Here is a 6,000-nt window from a genome sequence, read left to right as displayed (position 1 = left end):
AATCCCAGCACCGGTACATACTTATAATCCCAGCACCGGTACATACTTATAATCCCAGCACCGGTACATACTTATAATCCCAGCACTGGTACATACTTATAATCCCAGCACCGGAACATACTTATAATCCCTGCACTGTGAATGCTGAGCCAGGAGGATGGATAGTTCAAGGTCAGCCTGGCTATATATCAAACTCTGTTTCAAACAAACAAAATACTATTTTCAAGTTTTGTGTGTGTGTGTGTGTGTGTGTGTGTGTCTGTCTGTCTGTCTGTCTGTGCATGTGTTCCAAGAAAACCTTAGTGAATCAGAACCACACACAGCTACTTCATTTCCCCTCTCTTTGACTATAGACACCAGGTAATCCAAATCAGAGATTTGCAGGAATCCTTAAAATTTAAGATTAAGGGCCCAAAGTTTTTCAGTCAGTCAGTACAATAAAGACCAGAATGAATAAATTGACTCAAGAATAATTCAGAAAAGATCAGAGAAAGAATAGCAATACAAAAAAAAAAAAAAAACCAACAAAAAAGACAAATAAACAACCTTCCCACCCCCACCCCACCCCAATGCAGTATCAGTGGCCTGAGCAGCCCAGACCTTGACCTTGAGGGCTTCCAGACTGTGGCAATGCCTTCGCTTTTTGCTTTCCCCTTTTGCCTCTTTTTGTTCCCTTTCCCACTGCTTATCTTGGATTCTGAAAACGGGCTGGCCTTGAATTCCTGGTCCTCCTGCCTCAACCTCCTGAGCTCCCCCTTTGCTTGGCTTTCCCGGCTGCTCCCACAGGACACAGTGGCACCCTGACTTCTGGCTGGGAACAGCGACTTCAGGGATAGCGCGAAGTGCAGAAAGCTGTCTTGAATGGGTATGGATGGAAGGCAGGCCAATCAGGAAGTGAAACAGACAGGACAAACAAGAGCAACAGAGGTCTGGAGGCCACATCTCATCCTCAGAAGGGCACAGAGCTCAGGTGCCTCATCCTCACAACTTAGGTCCAGTGGAACCAGCTATATTAGAAAGTTGTAAGTTCCCTGCCTTCAAAGAATTTCAACACTCTTACTCTCAATGTGGGGATCGGCAGTTCAGGCTTGGAATCCAGCATTTGAGAAGCTTAGACACCCCAAACTCAGATTTCCATTAACTGTACCCTATATACTACAGGCCCCACAAATGCCCTAACTCTAACCCAGGACCTGCCATCATCTCTTTGCCTAGTCGCTTGGCCTGGGTTTCTCATGTTCCAGTAGACATGAATCGTCTATGAAATGCGTGCTCTGAGCAAACAGAGAAAACAGCACACGTGCACCATCTCCACTCCCCCTAGGTGTGGGTCTGTCCCGAGAGGGGTGAGGACCCGTTATTACCCACGGGTGATTCAGACTCCACTTCTGTGGCACACAGGCTTCTTGCAGTGTCATTTTCCAGAGGATTCCAGGACCCTGGGTCCAGCACTCCTGTTTTCGAAGTTCAAGAAAGAAACTGAACAGGTGCAGTCCAGAAAGACATTAACGACGCAGACTACCTTCACACTGCGGTGGATGAAAAGATGGCTGAGAGCCAGACCAGAACAGACTCCCGGACCCGGAAAGAGACATTCATGTCAGCTGATCATGACCCCAATGCTAGGAGGATTCCAGAGAAATCTCATCCATTCTGACTCCCAAAGGCACACACAAGTTTCCAGAGCATCCAAGACCCCATTCCCAGCAATATTCTTGGCAAAGGTTATGACTAATCCCACATTCTCAGATACACTTTTCGCAAGCTGGTTAACTACAGGAGATATTCTTACAAAGCCAAGTTTCCTAATCTGAACAGAGCATCGTGGTGCTGGATAGGTGAGGTCAGATCCCAAGCAGAAGAGGAAGAAGCAATGGACTTGCATATCACAGTCTTGGGAAGCTAAAGATATGAGCCCACTATGACACTGATGTCGTCGTCGGCCACAACAAGAACACAACACAGAAAAGAGAATTCACCTGGAGCCAATCAGTATGGTGGTCATATAACCTTATGAAACCTTTAAAGCTTTGTGCTACTAGTATCACACCTCTCTTACAGATGAGAATATGGCAGCACAGATGTGCAGTATAACTATGTCACAGCCAAGATAACCACAGCAAAATCCTCTTCCTCTAGGAACAAGGTATACACCTGTGTAGTGCAGGAAATGCTTCCAGTTTCTACCGGTGCATTCCGGACAACCCCTATTCACATCCTAGGTTCTGGAAGCAAGCCTGGTTCAAGCAATAAACGGAGCAAGCCAAGTCCTCCAGGAACAAGCCACTCTGTTCCCGCACCCTTCCAGCCAGGATAAGACGCTGCTGGCGCCAGGGCCACCCTCCACCATGCAAAGCCCTAGGGAACCGGGATTCAAACCCAGCTCCAATCATTTCCACCCTCAGAAAAAATGCTCACTAGCTTCTGACTACAAGGCATTCCCAATCACCTTAAGCCCTTGGGTGGACGCCTCCCATCTCAGTAACTGTCCACTGCGCAGTTTAAAAGACGCGGTCTCAGATGCGGTCTCGGGCGTAAGGATCCTGGCTGATGGTGGTGGTACCCGGGTTCCTGCCAAGTAGCCAGAGACACTGACTTGGAGAAGTCCAGCGACCGGGCGCGCCCCAGACAGGTGGCGCCTCCCTCCCGGAAGTGGCTCCTGGGACTTTCTCTCAGTAGCTATCGGGGGACCGAAGTTGGGGGTCCCCGGTAGGAGAGGAGACGAGCAGAAGCAGGAGGTGGCACTATCCACCCAACGCGCCCCAGAGTGGCTATGGGGACCCAAATCTGGTGGGGGCGGCGGGTGAAAGAAGGGTCACGCGACGCGATGTTCCTGTTGCTCTTACCTCGGCGTCCCTCTGGCTCTGCCCTGCTGGGTTGAAGCACAGGGCCGCAGCGGTGACTGCGGGGACGGCTCCCCGGGGCGGGGCGGGGCCGGAGTCTTGGAGGCTGGGCGGGCCACGTGGGCGGGAGGCGGGCCCGGGGACCCCCCGCAGGACGGGCCTGGCTGCAGGCGGAGGACTGACCTAGACTCTTGTAGACTTGCAGTCAAGGCTCAGTACCCGCGCGTCCCACGCCTGGTCCGAGGGACCCGGTAGACTAAGAAGGACCTGGGAGGAGGACATTTGGAACGTAATCTGACACCCAAAGAGGACTCAAGTGGAGAGAGTTCACTAGAGCACAGAAAGGGTGCACAGCCCACCTCCGGCTCTCTCTGGTGGCGGCTCTGGATCGCGACTATAGCACGACAGGAGGAGGGCAAAACTCTTGCCGAAGTGGCAGAGCTTGCCCTGGAGAGCAAGAACCCAAGCCTGTGCATGAAGCCTCCACCCCCGCCGCTAGGTTTAATCTTGGGCACGTCAGGCCTTGTCCAACTAACTCCTTTCCTGTCTGAAGGTGAAAATGAAGATAGTGTGGACTCAGCAGGTTGTCAGTAATCGATGGTTTGTTGGTAAGTGCGGAGCACAATAAGGGTAGGGCTATCAGTAGGCTGGGTCACCCACACAGAAATAAACATATGAATCGAAATAAAGATATTTGCTGAATGAATACAATCTTAGGACTTCATAAAGTCAGGACTAGTGAATGCTGTAGTCGAAATGGTAGTTTCTGGGCTGTCGTGAAAGTGTAAACCCTGGGGCTAATAATAATAACCTCACTGGTTTCTTCTACATGTCACCTGGTCCATGCCATTTTAGGTGCTTGATAGGATTAACATTCTCAGCAGCCCAGTGCGGGTAAGTTTCTAAGCCTGGATGAAACCAGCCATCACGTACAGAGATGGCAATTGGATCCCAAGAGGAGGAACTTCAACCAAGGAACTAAGATACCAAAGGCTGCTTTGGAGAGATGGCTCAGAAGTTAAGAACACTGACTGCTCTTCCAGAGGTCCTGAGTTCAAATCCCAGCAACCACATGGTGGCTCACAACCATCTGTGATGAGATCTGACACCCTCTTCTGGTGTATCTGAAGACAGCTACAGTGTACTTATTATAATAAAAAATAAATCTTTGGGCTGGAGCAAGTGGGGTTGACCAGAGTGAACAGAGGTCCTGAATTCAATTCCCAGCAACCATTTGATGGCTCACAAGCATCTGTCCAACTACAGTGTATTGCTCTGAGAGTTCTGATCCCTGCCTGAGCACTAACTGCCACCCCCACAGAAAAAGATGACAGGGAGGGCTCCTGGAGTAGGAGCCACCTTGTCTGCTAGCATCCCTGGGGCCCAGATCTTCCTGTCCAGGTCCTCTGGCCAGAAAGAAGTGTTTAGAATTGTCTCCCACCCAGATGGATTTTCCTCAAGGAAACCTTTGCTGCCGCAAGCTCTTCTCTTAGTCTCCCAGCACTGGATGATCTCCTATTGGCCTGCAGCTCATCTTTGGGACATAAAGCATCTTCATTCCACTCTGGCTTCAAGAAGTCTCCGTGACCAGAGAGACCCAGTGATGTTCAGGAAACACACACCCTCGACAGTATTGTCAGGGGAAATGTCCACATCCAAACCCCAGGCCTCGACCTTTCCCTCCCACTTCAAGTGATGGGAAATCCCCACCACAGCCAGCTGTGTTAATAAGTTCAAGCAGTATTAAGTAGGGGCTGGGGCTGGAGAAATGGCTCAGCTACTCTTGCAACTGGGCTTTGGTATACACACACACACCATCTGTGGATTATAGACACCTGTATGAAACTCAAGTTCTAGGAAAAGAGATTGGATGTCCTCTTTGAATCTCGATTACTTGCATGCAAGTGACACGCACTCAAAAATAAAAAGGGTTTTTTTTTTTTTTTTAATTAAAAGAATTAACTAAAGGGCTTACTTATTGAAGGCCCAGCAGCTTTTCCAGCCCTGTCAAAGTTTTCTTCCCATTGGGTTCAATTTAACACTTAAAGAGTTGGAAGTCGGGGCTGGTGAGATGGCTCAGTGGGTAAGAGCACCCGACTGCTCTTCTGAAGGTCTGGAGTTCAAATCCCAGCAACCACATGGTGGCTCATAACCATCTGTAACAAGATCTGACGCCCTCTTCTGGAGTGTCTGAAGACAGCTACAGAGTAATTACATATAATAAATAAATAAAGCTTTAAAAAAAAAAAAAAAAAAAAAAAAAAAAAAGAGTTGGAAGTCAAAGGTGTGGTGGCACACACCTTTAATCCCAGCACTTGGGAGGCAGAGGCAGGCGGATTTTTGAGTTCCTGGTCAGCCTGGTCTACAGAGTGAGTTCCAGGACAGCCAGGGCTACACAGAGAAACCCTGTCTCAAAAAAACAAAACAAAACAAAACAAAAAGTTGGAAGACAGGCTCAGCTAGATCTGTCTCAAAAAAAGATAGATTTTTTTTTGGGTTTTTTTTTTTTAATGTTTTCTACACATCCTTCACTGGCCAGGCTCTGGAGAACTGCGGTAACTGTCACCAAAACCGATTCCTTCTGGGATCTCACTGAACTGATAAGTGAGACAGACCCTTAACAGGCAGGTAGGGCCTAGGATGTGGCAAAAGACACTGAAGAGGAGGTGCTGGTGAAGACAGCGGATGGCCTTCTGTACCCGACTGGGCCCTGACGTGGCGTGGGGAAGCCGGAGAGCATGGGCTACATGGCTGGAAGTCCACACAGTGGACAGGCGCTGAGACAACAAGGCAGAAGGGGGCTTCATGCCAAGTTGAGGCATCAGACCTCGCCCACAGAAATGCTCAGACAGTAGTATGTGGCTTGGAGGTGCAATGCTAACTGTTGAGTGAAGTGTGAACAGAGTGGTAAGTGTCCTACACAGGATGAGAGGAGATGCACCTTTTTATTATTACAAAAGGCAAAGCCCTTGGTTTCCTGTTTCATACGTCGGGATATCCGGAAAGTGAAACGCATCTGCAAGTGTCATAGGTAGGAATAACAACAGGTAAGATCACCCCACGAGAGTTTACAGTGCTGGGACTGCGTTCGGGGCCTTAGATGTGCTAAGTGCTTTCTTTCCTTTTGAGACTAGGTCTCAATAAGTTACTCCGGCAG

At 49.1% G+C, this 6,000-nt stretch overlaps 1 protein-coding gene across 2 annotated transcripts in view; it reads right to left on the bottom strand.

Moving 5' to 3' along the window:
- Window positions 1–2,915, bottom strand: part of Arhgef3 (Rho guanine nucleotide exchange factor 3) — a 291,654-nt gene extending 288,739 nt beyond the window's left edge. Inside the window, exons 1-2 of one of the 2 annotated variants that reach the window (XM_029541454.1) lie at window positions 2,847–2,872; window positions 2,450–2,571 (exon numbers count right to left, since the gene is read on the bottom strand). The gene's annotated coding sequence lies outside the window, so the exon portion shown is untranslated. Of the gene's footprint in view, window positions 1–2,449; window positions 2,572–2,846 lie in introns of both variants that reach the window. The other variant, XM_021203021.2, reaches the window with a different exon arrangement.
- Between the last annotated feature and the right edge of the window lie 3,085 nt (window positions 2,916–6,000).

Source organism: Mus pahari, chromosome 8 (assembly GCF_900095145.1).
Source record: "Mus pahari chromosome 8, PAHARI_EIJ_v1.1, whole genome shotgun sequence".
Classification (NCBI taxonomy): Eukaryota; Metazoa; Chordata; class Mammalia; order Rodentia; family Muridae; genus Mus; species Mus pahari.
This window is presented reverse-complemented; position numbering and strand designations above follow the sequence as displayed.